Here is an 18,785-nt window from a genome sequence, read left to right as displayed (position 1 = left end):
GCAATGCAGTGGTGTAGTGATTAGAACTGTTGCCTCACAGCAAGAAGGTTCTGGGTTCAAGACCCACAGCCAGTGGGAGCCTTTCTGTGGGGAATTTGCATGTTCTTGCCATGTCTGCATGGGTTTCCTCTGGGCGCTCCAGTTTCCCCTATGATTGAAAGACATGCAGGTTGGTAAAAAGACCCACCCCCTGGATTTACACAAGCCAGTGCATACTTGGTGCTGGTCCCAAGGCCGGAAAGATTAGGGAAGGTTGCATCAGGAAGGGCATCCAGTGTAGTTTAAAAAACCCTATGTTAAAGGGGTTGAAAATCAATTGGGCTTTGCTCTGTATTCTTCCTCTGTCACTATGTGATAAATAAATGAATTAGTTGCATTTTATACATATATTTGATGTTACAGATCTTTGCTTGTCTTGGGACTGAAAAGAGCTTTTAGGATTATAGTTATGGCATTACAAATTATTCAGATGAAGTTGTTCAGCACCTTTTTAAATATGATATGGTTCCTGCAACTTATAATTGAATTAATCAAAGGAGCTAAAAATAAGCTTTGAAGCAGGTGAGGGTTCAAAAGACAGAACATTTACTCCTTTGTACTGCAATCATTGTTCAGGATGGATGAGAATTTCAGCTTTGTGAATTGTTTGTAGAATTATTTCTGTCTGACACACACACACACACACATACACACACACACACACACACACACACACACACACACGGATTTCCTCATGAGTGACAGATTTGTGTCACACTTTTGGTTGCCCATGTCCTGGATGTACCTTGTATGAAAAACACAAGTGGTGTATTTCCCAGAATTTAATAATCGGGGTCTGAATGAGAAAGGGTGTGCAGCTTTGGCCTCAGTGCTCAGCTTTGAGTTCTTCAGTCTGAGAGAACTGGATCTGACCAGGAATAAACTCAGACCATGGGGCTTGAAATTCATATGGAAGGAGGTTTTTTTAATGAATATATCAATATATTTGGATTAAATGTATCAAAAATATATTTTGACATATTTACCTATGGGCAATTTAGAATAGCCAGTTAACCTCACTGCACGTCTTTGGACTGTGGGGGAAACCAGAGCACCCAGAGGAAACCCACACAAACACAGGAAGAACATTCGAACTCCACACAGAAAGGCCCCTGTAGGCCACTTGGCTTGAACCCACAACCTTCTTTCTGTGAGGTGAGAGCGCTAACCACTACACCACCATAACACTGTGTACATGTTCCCTTTCATTCTTGCTGGCAACCTTCTGTCTCAAATCACTCCTGATACTCCCCTCCATCCATTTCAACCTGCCTGCACTCTCTGCTTCACTTCTCTTCTGCACTCACCATTACTTTGTACAGTTGACCCCAGATATTTGAACTCCTCTGCTTTGACCAGCTCTATTCCTTGTAGCTGTACCATTCCACTGTCCTCACTCTCATTCATGTGAATGTACTCCATCTTGCTCCGACTGACTTTCATTCCCCGTTTTCTTCTGCATATCTCCATGTCTCAATTTTATTCCACTTGCTCCCTGTTCGCACTACAGATCACAATATCATCTGCAATCATCATTGTCCATGGGGCTTCTTGCCTGGTATCATCTGTCAACCTGTCCATTACCAACAAGAAAAATCTGAGGGGTGAGCCCTGGTGCAATCCAACATCCACTTTAATGCCTCCGTCATGCCCACTGCACATCTCACTGCTGTCATGCTGTTTTCATACATATCCTGCACCAATCTCACATACTTCTCCATCACTCCTGATTTCCTCATGCAGTACTACAAATTCTCTCTCAGCACCTTGTCATAAGCCTTCTCTAAATCCACAAACACACAATGCAGCTCCTTCTGGCCTTCTCTTAACTTTTCCTTCAACATTCTCAAAGCAAATATTGCACCTGTAGGACTCTTTCCTGGCATGAAATCATATTGCTGCTCAGATATCTCCATCTCTTCTCTTAGCCAAGCTTCCACTCCTCTTTCCCATAACTTCATGCTGTGGCTGGTCAACTTTATGCCTCTATAGTTACTGCAGCACTGAACATCAGCCTTGTTCTTGAATATTGGTACCAGTACTCTACTTCTCCACGACTCAGGCATCCTCTCACTTTCCAAGATCTTGTTAAACAATCTTGTCAAAAAGTCAATTGCCACCTCTCCTAAGCATCTCCATGCCTCCACTGGTATATCTGGGCTGACTGCCTTCTCACTTTTCATTCTCTTCATAGCTCTCCTTACATCCTCCTTGCTTATCTGCTGTACTTCCTGATTCACTATCTCCACGTTGGCCAACCTTCCCCCTCTTTCATTTTCTTCATTCCTCAGCTTCTCAAAGTGCTCCATCCACCTTCTCAACACGCACTTCACTTCTCGGCACATTTCCATCTGCATCCGTTATCACAACATGCTGCACATCCTTCCCAGCTTGATCTTGTCTTGCAAATTGGTACAGATCCTCTTCTCCATCCTTAGTGTCTAACCTTTCATATAGTTCGTCATGCGCCTTTTCCTTCACCTTTGCCACTGCTTTCTTTGCTTTCCTTCGCATCTCCTTGTATTCTTGCCTGCTCTCTTGAGCTCTCTTTTTATCCCAGTTTTACTTTGTCAACTTTTTCCTCCTTATACTCACCTGGATGTCCTCATTCCACCACCAAGTCTCCTTGTCTTCCTTTCTTTGTCCTGATCTCACTCCCAACACCTTCCTTGCTGTCTCCCTCACCACTTCTGTCATAGATGTACAATCATCTAATACCTCTTCACCCAATCTCTGTCTCACTATATCCCTAAATTCTGGCTTACAATCTTCCTTCTTCAACTTCCACCATATGATTTTTGGTTTAGCTTTCTCTTTCTTACCTCCAAGTTCATCCTCCCAACCACCATCTGATGCTGCTTAGCTACACTCTCCCCTGTTATCACTTTGCAGTCTCCAATCCCCTTCAGGTTGCAGCTCTAATATAAAATATAGTCTATCTGAGAACACCTTCCTCCACTCTTATGTTACTCTATGCTCTTCTTTCTTCTTTAAGTGTGTATTCACCACAGCCATTTCCATCCTCTTTGTGAAATCCACCACCATCTGCCCTTCCACATTTCTCTGCTTCACTCCATACCTCCCCATCACCTCATCACCCCCCCTGTTTCCGTCTCCAACATTCCCATTTAGGTCTACTTCAATTACCACTCTTTCCTTTTTTGGTATACTTTCAACCACTTCATCCAACTCACTCCAGAATTCTACCTTCTCCTCCCTCTCACACCTCACTTGAAGGACATATGTGCTGACAATATTCATCATCACCCCTTCGATTTCGAGCTTCACACTCACTGTCACTTGCTCTCTTTACCTCCAACACACTCATAACCGGCATGGATTTAAGGGGTGGCGTACCTACGACAGGATCAAAGGGGAGGAACTGATGGAGAAAGTGCAGAAAGTGGAGGCTGTGCATGGTGAGCAGCAAAACAAGGAGTCATGGAAGGTCATCAACAAGACAAGCAGGCACAAGAGGTTGAGGAAGGGACAACTCGCAGGCTGCAGTCCAGGTGAGAGAATGACCTGCTGGTTTACCCACTTCCGGGATCTCATCAGCACACCCCTGACAATGGCGGGAGACAAGGAAGAGATGCCTGCAGTCCTTGCAAATCTTGAAATTGACGATGGCCCCTTCACAACTACGGAGTTTGCCACAGTGAAGTCCACTCTGAAGCAGGGGAAAAGCACTGGGCCAGACGGCGTCCCTCCGGAGGTCCTCAAGAACTGTGATCGACAACATCGTATTGGAGATCTGAAACCAGGCTCTGATAGAGAACATCAAGCCTGATATATGGTCCCTCTCCAACATCATCCTGGTGCCCAAGTCTGGAGATCTGTCTAAGCCAGACAACTATCGTGGCATTTGCCTGAACTGTGTCATAGCGAAAATGTACAACCGCATAATACTAAACCGGATCCGGGAGGCCACTGACCCCCACCTGCGGGACAACCAGAACTGGTTTAGAAAGGGAAGATCCACCGTATCTCAGATCCTGGCCCAAAGGAGAATCATCGAGGAGGTGAAAAAGAACCTCACAGTGGTCCTGTGCTTCATTGATTTCAAAAAAGTATTTGACTCAATACACAGAGGCATGATGAAAATCCTTAAGGCCTACAGAGTCCCCCCAATCTACTCAAGGCCATGTACATGGGCACAAGACCCAAAGTAGTCACCCCGCATGGTGAAAGCGAGGAGTTCGACATCCTAGCAGGGGTGCTGCAGGGAGACACTCTTGCCCCCTTCATCATAGCTCTGGACTACATGCTAAGGAAAGCCATCAGTGGGCAGGAGCAGGAGCTTGGCTTCACAATTACACCCAAGAAGTCTAGAAGAAACCCTGCTGTTGTCCTGACAGACCTGGATTACATGGATGACATCTGTCTGATGTCTGACCATGTGGAGCAGGCACAGGAGCTCCTGAGTAGAGTGGAGGTGGAGTGTGCCAAGGTGGGCCTCAGGCTGAATGCCAAAAGGACAGAGGTTATCACCTACAATATCCCCCTGGACCACCTGCCTCTCGAGACAGCAGGGGGCAGTGCACTGGCAGAAATCGGTGACTTCAAGTACCTGGGCTCCTGAATTAATTCCTCTGAACAGGACCTTCAGGTGAGAAAGGCACTGGCATGGAGGGCTCTGAATGGCATGAACAGTATATGGAACTCCAAACTCCCCCGACACATCAAGCTGAGCTTCTTCCAGGCAACTGTTGAGTCTGTCCTCCTGTACGGCTGTGAGAGCCGGACTCTGAAGCCCTCCATGCAGAAGTCCCTGGATGGGTGCTGCACCAGAATGCTACGTGCAGTGCTGAACATCAACCAGAACCAGCATATCACCAACAAGCAGCTGTATGGAGGGCTACCAAAGCTCAGTGAGAAAGTGGCATCCAGGAGGATGAAGCTCGCTGGCCACTGCCCTTTAGATGCAAACGGCGCGCCTTTTGGCGGATGCCGCCTTTTTCACGGCTGTCTGGGGGACTTGTGTGAATCGCGCAGATCCGATGAGGTTTTTTTTTTTTTTTTTGGGGGGGGGGGGGGCGTTGGAGTATCTGATTATAATTTCATCAAAATAAATTCTGTATTAAAATTACTAAATAAGCAAATGCCATTACAGTCCATGAAACATAGGAAGTATAAGTATGAGAAGAAAACAGTAAATCAGAAAGCTGCGCACGTAAAGCCAATTACGTAACTTGCGTAACTTATGTTGGACTGATGGAAATCCTTGCGTGTGCAGTGAAGTGCAGCCAGCAGCAGATAATGACGTGCAGCCAATTGGCTTTACGTGCGCAGCTTTCTGATTTACTGTTTTATTCTCATACTTATACTTCCTATGTTTCATGGACTGTAACGGCATTTGCTTATTTAGTAATTTTAATACAGAATTTACTTTGATGAAATTATAATCAGATACTCCAATGCCCCCCCCCAAAAAAAAACAAAAAAAACTCATCGGATCTGTGCGATTCACACAAGTCCCCCAGACAGCCGTGAAAAAGGCAGCATCTGCCAAAAGGTGTGTCGTTTGCATCTATGACTGACATAGACATCGAGAGCTCCCAGCCACTAGACTGGTGCTATGGGAGCCAACACATGGGCAGTGGGCACGAGGACGTCCCACCCCAACATACGTGGACGTGCTGAGGAAAGATGCAGGAGTGGAGAGTTCTGGGGAACTGGCTGGATGTATGGAGGATCGTGACGACTGGAGACTCCGCTGTCAAGCTCGTCTGAGGACAACTTAATGATGCACCTGGCATGTGCCCCCCCCCAAAAAAAAATTTAGTATTGCAGATACCAAGATACGCCTGCTGTTTTTAATTTAATTAATAAGATTTTAAAAAATAAATTATGTGGGATTGAGCTGAAGAGTTTATGGTACAAATTTATATTTAATAGTAGGTCCGAGCTTAGGTTTTTTGGCTCATGACATGAATGCAGTGAAAAGCAAGCCGGGTGAGACCTGTTGGATTTTAACAGGGCGCGGGAACTTTGTGCATTGACGTAACAGTGTGGGAAATAAGGCCGGACCGGCAGACATTTACCAATAATTTTCATATTTTTCCGTGTGCATTTCAAAAGCATCGGACTGGATGGCCCATGAAAAATTGTAAAGATATGGGTCTAATCTACTTCTAATTTTTTTCTAACTGTTACACTGGGCGAATCTATTATGTCGTAATATGGCCTGTGATTGGCCGATCACGGATGCTCTCGATGAACAAGTCGCCTCTCATCAGCAAGTAGGAGAGCATTCTAGCCTGACACCACGTGATGCTGTTATCAGTCAAGTCAAGTTTATTTGTATAGCGCTTTTAACAATAAACATTGTCGCAAAGCAGCTTTACAGAATTTGAACAATTTAAAATATGATCTAATGTTATCCCTATTCTATCCCCAATGAGCACGCCTGTGGCGATGGTGGCAAGGAAAAACTCCCTCAGACGACATGAGGAAGAAACCTCGAGAGGAACCAGACTCAAAAGGGAACCCATCCCCATCCAGGCAACAACAGACAACATGACTAGAACATTAACTGTCTTAACAAAGTCAGCTTCATTGATTCTATAAATCCCTCACCGACAGAAACCCAAGCGCAAACCAGTTCACAACAACCATAGTCCCAAAGTCAGCAAGTCAACTGCAGTCCCCAGCCACAAAAGCACCACTGCAAGAGTCCAGAGTGTCCTCCAGGCACGACCCCCAACTGTCCAAATGGGGCCACCCTCCACAGGAGCGATGCGATGAGACTCCAACCAGACACAGGGCACCAGGATGGATCAGGCATGTCCAAGGAGCAGAAGAGGTCACCATCTCGATCCCAGGACCGACATGTAACTCAGAGGGACAGATTTTTTTTTTTTTGGGGGGGGGAGACAGAGAAAACACAGGTTGTTAGGTATGCCCAATGTCACCTGAATAAGTAGGAACAGTATACATATTGCACTGAGTACAAGCAGGGACTCTGGCAACTAACTATGGCAGCATAACTAAAAGGGGGGAGCCAGAAGGTAACACAGGCATGAGGGAGCCCCAGGACATAAAGCAGCAGCCACTACACCATCAACAAACTCGAGTGAGCAAGCGAGTGGGGGACTGATGGCATCCATACATCCCAGTTTACCAAAACACTCTGAGGACGCTTTACAATTATAGGCAGAGAAAAAAAAATAAAAATAAGTCCACCAAATAGAGGTCAGGATGTCATTCCAGTGGTGTAGCAGCCACAGTCCACCAAAAGGCACACGAAAACAAGTCCCACACCTCCAGCACAGTCGCAATGACGCCGCCAGCAACATCGCTCGGAACACCACACCATGGATCCACAAAGCGAGCACAGAAGCACTGCCACACAGAGCGCTGGTATGTCCCAAACCGCCTGCACAGCCGCTGTGACGCCACCAAGCAACATCGCTCAGAACGTCACGCCAAGCACTAAAGCGCAGAGCACTGGACAACCACGATGTTAAAATGAGCAATGAGCTCGCTGCAGTCCATAGCTGGGAGAACAGACATCACCCACAGCGAATCAAGGCCTGGAGGGAACCAAGGCCCAAAACTGGGTCTGGAGCTACACCACACCTGACGGACAAAAACACTCAAACATCAAACTACACAAACACACAGAAAAAAGAAAATAAAAAAGCTCTGGTGAGAAGCAGCAGCCAGAATGTGCACAACATACTCTCAACCAGAAATGAGGGGAAAAAAAACATTTTGTATCGTTGTCTCAGTCTGTTAGACTCAGGAGCTCAGATTGCAGTTACTGACTTTGTATTACAGACATGCAGCTCCTGCAGTCTTTGTTTATAGTTCTCTCAGTATTAAGCTCAGTCTTAAGTGGCCATTTACATTCCCTCAGTGTACCTGCAGTGTACCTGGGTATATTCACTGTCTTATATGTATGGTATATTGAATGTCCTGAGCAGGAGCTCAGATTGCAGTTGCTAAAACAGTAATAATTTATTGATGGGTGTTTTGTGGTCAGTGTTCTACACTGTAGTGTGTCATGTGGTAATGCATTATATGACAGTGCAGCTTTCATAAATATTACCATCTATCAGTTGTAATTCTGTTCTACACATACCTTCAACTCTGACAATATCATTTTGAATGAATGAATGAACCCTTTATTATCACTTGTCACAAGTACCAGCGAAATTGACCATCAACCTGTCCTTACACACACACACACACACACACACACACACACACACACACACACACTCGACAGAGGGGGAGTAACAGGACAGGAAAACAGGGATGAAAAGAAAAAATACAAAGTAACAATATAGCTGCAAGCAGCAATGCGGGGCCAAGCAGCCACATGCTAAGAGATTGGAGGGGTGTGGCTTTATGTCGTTAAGTTTGGTTGAGATATGTCAAAGGGCTGCCGAGATATGAGCTCACTTCCTGTTTGGCGTCTTCGCCACTAAATTTGATTGGCTGCTGTGGGTGGTAGAAATGGGCAACTGGACTTGCTTGAAGATTCTTGAAAACGTTTCACCTCTCGTCCGAAAGGCTTCCTCAGTTCTGTCTGACTAATAGGGAGTATCAGATATTTATCCTCTCCTGGATCAGAATCAGAATTCTGATGACCAGCTCATCTAAGGTGTCATTGAGGCATCATGTTGGTGTGGGTCACTGGAGGCTGTGTGTGAACGGCGAGTCATTAGGGTGATCAAAGGATTGCCCGTTAGGGTGATCAATGGCAATCTGCCTCTCTCTGTCCTCCTGTGAGTCACCGAAAACAGCTGGGTCCTGGCGTACACCCAGCCATCTGGGAAGAGTGTCCAAGACCGCATTGTAGATGGTTGACAAATGATGTCTTAGACCCCCACCTCTGTTCAGTGATGGCCGTTCCAGGTTGACAAAAATGGCTTCTGTAACTCCTTGCTCATACCAACGATCCTCTCTGGCTAAAATGCGTACGTTACAATCCTGAAATGAGTGTCCTTTGTTGTTAAGATGAATGTAGACAGCCGAGTCCTGACCTGAGGAGCTGGCTCTCCTGTGTTGAGCCAAGCGCCTGTATAGCAGTTGTTTTGTCTTCCCAATATATGGGTCCATGCAATCCTCACTGCATTGAATTGCATACACTACGTTGTCCTGTTTGTGTCTGGGTATTCTGTCCTTAGGGTGGACCAGTTTCTGCTTCAGGGTGTTACTGGGTCTGAAATGTACCGGAATGTTGTGTTTGTAGAAGATCCTCCTGAGTTTCTCAGATAGACCAGAAATGTAGGGAATGACAATGTTCTTGCATTTGTTCCTGTTATCATCCTTGTCAGTTATGTTCCTTTTTATGCTCTTTAGGAAAGCCCAGTTGGGATAATTGCAATTCTGAAGTGCTTTCTTGATGTGATTCTGCTCCTTCTCTTTTCCCTCTAATGTTGTAGGAATGTTCTGAGCCCTGTGTTGCAAGGTCCTAATGACCCCCAATTTATGTTCCAGCGGGTGGTGAGAGTCGAAAAGTAGGTACTGGTCTGTGTGTGTGGGTTTCCGGTAGACCTCGATACTAAGGCTTCTGTCTTGTCTAATGTGTACATCACAATCCAAGAAGGCTAGATTATTCCCACTGACATCCTCCCGAGTGAAGTTGATGTTGCTATCCACTACAATGATGTGTTTCGAGAAAGCTTCCACCTCATGGATTTTGATTTTAAGCCAGGTATCATCCACGTATCTAAACCAATGGCTGGGAGCAACTCCTGCAAAAGTGGTCAAAGCTATATGTTCCACTTCCTCCATGTATAAATTGGCCACAATAGGAGACACTGGTGATCCCATGGCGCATCCATGCTTCTGTCTGTAGAAACTTTCATTAAACTGGAAATAAGTGGTAGTCAGGCAGAGGTCAAGTAGGGTGCAAATCTGATCCGTGAGGAGTTTTGTTCGATCCGGTAAGGAGCTATCCTGAAGGAATCATTTTCTTACAGATTCGACTGCTTCTGTGGTGGGAATGCAGGTGAACAGAGAAGTGACATCGTAGGAAACCATGGTTTCATCTGAATCTAGTTTGAGGTCTGCAACTTTAGTTGCCTCAATGACACCTTAGATGAGCTGGTCATCAGAATTCTGATTCTGATCCAGGAGAGGATAAATATCTGATACTCCCTATTAGTCAGACAGAACTGAGGAAGCCTTTTGGACGAGAGGTGAAACATTTTCAAGAATCTTCAAGCAAGTCCAGTTGCCCATTTCTACCACCCACAGTTTACTATGACGTGGATGATTGAGAATCTTCACAGACATTGGCTGCTGTGCAGTGACAGTTTTATCAATTGCTCCAAAAAATTGACCCTATATGCACCATAGTCTGAAGATGGTCCATGTCAATTTGCATGAAAAATGGTCAAAAAATGTAGGAGAAGTAGCATTTTATTCAATTTTAACAAAATCCAAAATGGCGGAAAATCTACCCAGGCGGAAAATGACATCATAGGGTGCAGTGGAATCGGCTTGGCCCAAGGATTCCAGTGATACCAAGTTTTTTGAGAATCAGATGTACGGTTCAAAAGTTATGAGCAAAAATGTATGTCAAATTTTGACCAGTTGGTGGCACTAGCAAGTTTGAGGTGGCAACATGAAATTTACTGAGAAGAATCATGAAACTGTCCAGAATCAGTGTGCTAAATTTCATAACTTTTTACCATACGGTTCTGTAGGCTGCCATAGACATCCTATACGGAAGAAAGATGCTTGAAATAATAATAATAAGAAGAAACCATAGAAACACTAGAGGTGCCTGCAGCTCTGCTGCTTGGCCCCTAATGAGGAGAGGGGAGGAGAAAAAAGCAACCCCCACACTATGCTCCTGTGAGGAGTACAGTGTGGGAACATTAAAAAAATCTCAGCACATAAGCACAAAATAACACAAGTACACTTTACAACATAAAAACTCGGGACTTGAGGGGGGAAGGGGGGAGAGGGGGCTATCAGGGGTGGGGGGGTTAAAAAAGGGGGGAGGAGAGGAGGTAGAGTTAACCCAGTGCAAGCAAACAGCCGTCCGCTCCTGCAGCCATGATGGCACTGGTCACACACCCGCTTGTCACACTGGGGGTGAAGCAGCGACCGTGGGAAGAGGGGGGAGGAATACGAGACAGTCTAACAGCAGTGACCTCCAGGGGGAATTGTTTTCCCAGCAACGGCCTTGGCCAAGGCCAGTGCTGTCTGGGGGAGCCGAAAGCAGATAAGATTGAGCTTGTTTGGTCTTGGGTCGAGCAGACGCATTCCTTTACATGACTACTCTGATTGTCCACACTGGTCTCTCGAATCCATTTTCCTCTGCAAAGCCGAAAGCTTCTCCATGATGTTATCCATGTTGCGGTACAAGTTCTGAATAGCCACAGTCTGAGTGCCGACAGCTCTGCCCACCGCTTCAATCATGTCTGGCAGCTTTATTGGGCTTTGAACAGTTGTCACCGTTTTCTGATTTCCTCGATAAACGAGGGCAATGCCTAATCCAATCAGCAAAAGTCCTGTAATCATGGTTCCAAATAGGTAGATGTCTTCAATGTCCTCCACAGAAAGAACCGCCAAGCACACGACCCGCCACCGCTCCCACGCATCCATCGTGTAGCCAGCTGTGAATGTTCCGGCAGGACAGGCTGGTTCCCCCGAACCCAGGCTTCTCGTCGAGAAGATTGTGTCAATTGCGTGAAGAGACCAGTTTATCAATTCCATGGTTTTTAGTTTGGAGAGCAGTGCAGAGAGAGTCTCTCAAAAGTATAGACACTAGACAGACAAGACAGCAGAAGCAGGAAAGATAAGGGAAGGGAGAGACAGAGAATGCGACCACCTTCCGCGAGAGCATGGAGAAGAAACACTGAAACATTTTCAGTGACTAAGAAGATGGTTTTGAAAGTTCTTACTTTTAAAACATTTTTGATATTGTAATTGTCTTTAAGAAATTTCATTTACAACATGTCTGACAGCTCAAAATGCATCTCTGGGCATTTAAAAACTGCAGAGCTTCTGGGGGCCTCTGGCAACCCCCAGACCCATAGCCTTACTGGGTTGATGCCCTCATTTTCCTGGTTCCGCCCCTGCTTAACATACTATTCATTCAGGATTACCTCTATACCATTTCTCCTCCCATTCACACTGATAGAAAAGCTTGAAACCACTTCCGATACTTCCACTTGCCTTACTTCCCTTCCACTTTGTTTCTTGTACACACAGGATGTCAGTCTTTCTACTCTCCATCATATCAGCCAGTTCTCTGCCTTTACCAGTCATAGTGCCAACATTTAAAATTCCAACTTTCAATTCCACTCTCCTGCCTTTTCTACTCATTTTTCTTCCATATTCACCTTCCACCTCTCTTTCTCCTCCTTTTCCCACCAGTAGCATAGTTTCCACTGGTATGCTACTGGGAAACAATTCCAGTGGTGGTCGTTGTTAGCCTGGGCCTTGACTGATCCAGTATGAAAGTCCTCTTCATCATCTGCATAATTGATTTGGCATATATTTTACACCGGGTGCCCTTCCTGGTGCAACCCTCCCCATTTATCTGGACTTGGGACTGGCACCAAGTATGCACTGGCTTCTGCACTTCAGTGGCTGGATTTAATTGCATTTTGTAAATATAAACAAGTTGGTCAGTAAAACTGACCGACTGAGTACTCAGTAAAATCTTTCCTAATTGTGTCTTAATCTCTTAATTAGACTGGCCAAAACAAGTTTCTTCTTCAAATCAGTTTATTTTTAATGCAATGAGAAACATTCCAACAAATAATCAGGGAAACTTTCTCATGCAGATTTTTAACTAGGACATGGTTACTGCAGCTTATGGTACCAATGTGTGCAATGTTGCACATAAATTATCAGCCTTGCCAACATGTAAATACCGCCATCTTGGATGAATGAAGAAAGCCTGTTAAAGGGTTTGACACATTGCTTGCTATTATTACTGGTCTTAAAATGACAATTGGTTGTGCAGCATTCGGCTGGACAAACAGCCAAGCAAAAGATGCTACAGTAAAATGTGCTAACCAGACAAATCTGACAAGTCATGGCAACCATCGGAAGATCACCAATTATGCAGTGCCCATTTTATATCTAGTTAGTGTTAATCAGGATATTGCAGGTAGATTTATTAAAATGTTTGGAGCCCACTTCTCCCCATTAAGTCAGAGAGCCCCCCTCCCCCAAGTTCATATAACAACTAATTTCACTTGTAATAAAATACTCCAAATAGTATTTCTGAATCTCTCCTAATTTATAATGCTAATAATTGTCTTGGGTTACTTTAATATTTTTCTAATAAGCAGTATTAATGATAAAATTTCACAAAGTTCATCTTTAACTTAAGTATGTGTGATGAAACTGAGGTAAAAATATTACACCAGACACAGTTCTAGAAAATCAGAAATCAATTATTTACTTAGACTGAGATGTAAACCAAACCAAAACTAATAAGTTTTCTTACAAAAATAAAATAAAAAGCTCTTTCCTTTCCCCTTGTTCTTACCAAACAAATTAGGTCACAGAATAATTTTCTTTCTCCTTAGGTCAATTAGGTTCACCTTCAATTATTGAAATTATACCAATATTTACCCTTTTAGTTCCACAAAGTTATTCTAACAGCTAAAATAGTTAAATTCAGTGTTATTCTCTTTAACAAACTCAAACTCCATGGGCCCACACTCAAACACACGCAGCCAGCAAAACAAAAGAAACCCCTTGTTGCAGGCCTGATGCTATGATGCTTGAGCGCAAGGAAATCCACAGTATTTATCCACTCGGTCCACAGAGCAGTTTAAAAAATAATAATAATTAAAAGATATTACCTCCGAGTGAAAATTAAGTCCAAACAGTAACAGTCTACCCAGTCCGAGTCTCTGGTGAAGGGCGATGCTGTAGGCAGGTGGAGTCTCTCCCAGGCAGCAAGTGACAATGTCCAAATGATGACTTGTTGCACACACTAGTAGTGTTTCAGATAAAGCCTCAAGGTTCCACTTTGAAACGATGAGTCATGGCTGGTAGCGTTAGCTGGGTTAGCTATACAGTGGCTAAGTCCATTCCCTTTTACGAACGAATGCTAGTGACACACTGAACTAGCTTACAAGCTAGCTAAACACGTGCGCACCTACAAAAGAAACTTCGATTCAAAATGTCTCTCATTGCTCACAAACCAGGTGTCAATCAAGTAATCAGTTTCAGAATGTCGAGCAGACAGTCTTTTAGACACTGAAAACTACACACTCTCAATGCAATTTATACACTCACCATGCTGTGACTCCGCCATCTCTCGTCCGTGTCGACTGTCAAGTTCCCCAAAATCACACACTCTTCCTGTCTGTACCTTAAATCAGAAACCTTCAACCAATGAATGACCAGTATTATCCATATTCCCAATCAGTACTTCCTCTTTTCACATGAACTTTCCAAAATAAAAGTAAATATTTAACAATGTAGCCCTGTGATGACCTAGCGACTTGTCCAGGGTGTACCCCGCCTTTCGCCCGTAGTCAGCTGGGATAGGCTCCAGCTTGCCTGCGACCCTGTAGAACAGGATAAAGCGGCTACAGATAATGAGATGAGATTTAACAATGTACATTTGTATCATTTAAACTTGTTACATTTTTAATGTTTTAGCCTTTATGAAATACCCTTTAAACCATTTTCATCATAGTTTTAACCAAAGGAAGTAACATTTACAAATATGCTTTCTATTTTAATGTCGATTTATTTTAATGTGTGGGGATTTTAACAGGGTTACATGTTGAAATTTATCATCAGTTCTGTTAGTTGTGCAAGACACACACACACACACACACACACACATATATATATATATATATATATATATATATATATATATATATATATATTTTGTAGGTGACCAAATACTTATTTTACCGAGGAATTTACCAATTAATTCATATATATTCATATATATATATTCATATATACATTCATATACATTCATATATATATTCATATATATTCATATATATATATTAGTGCTATCAAGCGATTAAAATATTTAATCACGATTAATGTTGCGACTGTCATAGTTAACTCGCGATTAATCGCAATTTAATCGCACATTTTTGTCACATGAAAAACCATTGTAATTCTCTTATCAGCATAAAAAAGTGAATGGGCTTGCTTTGTACCAATGTTTTTTTTTTTTTATTGCAGAGCATAACACGTCTTGTCACAGCCACTGACATCCATAACTTCCATATTAGATGAGAAAACCAAGGGATGAAAATTAAAGTGCATATCACTGTGAAAATAAAAAGATGTTTTATTTTACTCTTCATTAGTTTCTTTTCAAGAGAAGTATTTGCCATTAAAGAAGAAAAAAACAGATAACAAAAATAAAAACGTTCAAAAACGTTCATCATAGTGTGGCACTGTATTATCTAATGCTCACTGCTTATAACTCTACACCTACCCGGTGGAGCTGAGCTGGGAAACTGAAGACTGAAGGAAAAGTATTGAAAAGTATTTTTCCAGTCTCACCTGTGAAAGGTAATCCCATGTGATCTCGTTTGGACGGTAAACCTGTTGGTACAGTTAAACGCAGCGCACGACAAGCCTCAGCAGGAACTACGGGTGACTCAAAGGGCCAAATTAGAATTTGCATTAACAGCACTATTTTTTTTAATCGCGTTAAATTGAGATCGCGTTAACGCATTATTATCGCGTTAACTTTGACAGCACTAATATACTAATATATATATATATATATATATATATATATATATATATATATATATATATATATATATACACACACACACACACACACACAGTGGGGCAAAAAAGTATTTAGTCAGTCACCAATTGTGCAAGTTCTCCCACTTAAAAAGATGAGAGAGGCCTGTAATTTTCATCATTGGTACACTTCAACTATGAGAGACAAAATGAGAAATAAAAATCCAAAAAAATCACATTTGTCTGATTTTTAAAGAATTTATTTGCAAATTATGGTGGAAAATAAGTATTTGGTCAATAACAAAGTTCATCTCAATACTTTGTTATATACCCTTTGTTGGCAATGACAGAGGTCAAACATTTTCTGTAAGTCTTCACAAGGTTTTCACACACTGTTGCTGGTATTTTGGCCCATTCCTCCATGCAGATCTCCTCTAGAGCAGTGATGTTTTGGGGCTGTCACTGGGCAACACAGACTTTCAACTCCCTCCAAAGATTTTCTATGGGGTTGAGATCTGGAGACTGGCTAGGCCACTCCAGGACCTTGAAATGCTTCTTACGAAGCCACTCCTTCGTTGCCCGGGCAGTGTGTTCGGGATCATTGTCATGCTGAAAGACCCAGCCATGTTTCATCTTCAGTGCCCTTGCTGATGGAAAGAGGTTTTCACTCAAAATCTCACGATACATGGCCCCATTCATTCTTTCCTTTACACGGATCAGTCGTCCTGGTCCCTTTGCAGAAAAACAGCCCCAAAGCATGATGTTTCCACCCCCATGCGTCACAGTAGCTATGGTGTTCTTTGGATGCAACTCAGCATTCTTTCTCCTCCAAACACGACAAGTTGAGTTTTTACCAAAAAGTTGTATTTTGGTTTCATCTGACCATATGACATTCTCCCAATCCTCTTCTGGATCATCCAAATGCTCTCTAGCAAACTTCAGACAGGCCTGGACATGTACTGGCTTAAGCAGGGGGACACATCTGGCACTGCAGGATTTGAGTCCCTGGCGGCGTAGTGCGTTACTGACGGTAGCCTTTGTTACTTTGGTCCCAGCTCTCTGCAGGTCATTCACTAGGTCCCCCATGTGGTTCTAGGATTTTTGCTCACTGTTCTTGTGATCATTTTGACCCCACAGGGTGAGATCTTGCGTGGAGCCCCAGATCGAGGGAGATTATCAGTGGTCTTGTATGTCTTCCATTTTCTAATAATTGCTCCCGCAGTTGATTTCTTCACACCAAGCTGCTTACCTATTGCAGGTTCAGTCTTCCCAGCCTGGTGCAGGTCTACAGTTTTGTTTCTGTTGTCCTTTGACAGCTCTTTGGTCTTGGCCATAGTGGAGTTTGGAGTGTGACTGTTTGAGGTTGTGGACAGGCGTCTTTTATACTGATAACGAGTTCAAACAGGTGCCATTAATACAGTTAACGAGTGGAGGACAGAGGAGCCTCTTAAAGAAGTTGTTACAGGTCTGTGAGAGCCAGAAATCTTGCTTGTTTGTAGATGACCAAATACTTATTTTACCGAGGAATTTACCAATTAATTCATTAAAAATCCTACAATGTGATTTCCTGGATTCTTTCCCCCCATTCTGTCTCTCATAGTTGAAGTGTACCTATGATGAAAATTACAGGCCTCTCTCATCTTTTTAAGTGGGAGAACTTGCACAATTGGTGGCTGACTAAATACTTTTTTGCCCCATTGTGTGTGTGTGTGTATATATATATATATATATATATATATATATATATATATATATATATATATATACACAGTATATATATATATATATATATATATATATATATATACACAGTATATATATATATATATATAAATAATATTTATTTATTTATTTATTTATTTATTTATTCACAGTGGTAAATTTACGATAGGTCCCTAGAAAAATCCAATTACTGGGCGATAACAGGGATACAATGTAAATCAGACTGCATGGAAAGTAAATATTTATAAAAGCAACTAAAATTTGCAATATATTTTAACATGTGGCCTGAAACTATTAAAATCTACAGAAATCCAGATGGCTTGACAATTAAAGGGCTATAGATCTATTTAAGAACACAAGAGTTTATATCACATAAAGTAACGATCTTATTTTAAAAACTAGGGTTGAGATCTAGTTATCTAGTTTCTGCACTTCAAATTATAAAAATGACAAACACATTTTCAATAATGAGTTAGTTATCTGTAGTAAATAAATAAGAAGACATGCATGTCTCTCAGCAGTTTCAACAAACCCACCAGCAACCATCAGTGTGCATTTTAGTTATCTGAATACTTTAGTTCATTTAGAAATTAAATTAAAACAATTGTAAAAGAAAATGTATTGAATTAATTGATATTTTCCAGTGCATTCGTCATTAATCAGTGTTGGCAAATTTTGTTTTTAAACGTAATTTTGAGCAGAAAGGGAGATTGTCATAAATTTTCCACAATCTGACATCATGAACCCAGCCAGAAACAAAATATTTGTGTCAAAGCTTTTGTAAGCTTTAAACTGGCTGTTAGTGTAGTAAGATGGTGTCAGCACCAAATAACCAACAATGTCAATATCTGTGACCTCGGGGACTTTTGCTTTTGAACCCAGTGTTCTGTTGGCCATTTCTACAAGACTTTTTGTGTTTAGGGCTTTTGACGTCGCTGATGTGATGGAATATGGGTCTGTTTTTCTAAGGCTGACATTTGGACATTTATTGACTGATGTACTTATTTATTAATGTACGGTGTATTTCAATTTGCTTTTATCATCTAATTTTCTTCAAATATTCGTGAAAATTAAACACCGGACACGCACTACTCGCCATTGTTTGTTTTACATCCAAAATGGCCGCTGCACTGTTGCTGTGTTTACATCAGTCACGTATTCGGATCGGTACAATAATTACAGTCTCCGTCATAAAGAATGCAGGAAGCAGTCTTAAATAAGTGAGGGATGGAGAGACTGGGGACATTTACTCCTTTATAGTGGAATTGTCTTTCATCATGAAGTTCCATTTTCTTATGAAGACTTGTGGTCTCTCTCTCACTCACTCACTCACTCACTCACTCACTCACTCACTC

General features: G+C 42.5%; 1 protein-coding gene across 7 annotated transcripts in view; it reads left to right on the top strand.

The window, feature by feature from the left end:
- The window catches only part of LOC132900376 (NACHT, LRR and PYD domains-containing protein 12-like), a 296,795-nt gene that overhangs the window by 33,089 nt on the left and 244,921 nt on the right, over positions 1 to 18,785 (top strand). The gene's annotated exons all lie outside the window — the stretch shown is intronic.

This window comes from Neoarius graeffei, chromosome 16 (assembly GCF_027579695.1).
Source record: "Neoarius graeffei isolate fNeoGra1 chromosome 16, fNeoGra1.pri, whole genome shotgun sequence".
In the NCBI taxonomy this organism is placed as follows: domain Eukaryota; kingdom Metazoa; phylum Chordata; class Actinopteri; order Siluriformes; family Ariidae; genus Neoarius; species Neoarius graeffei.
This window is presented reverse-complemented; position numbering and strand designations above follow the sequence as displayed.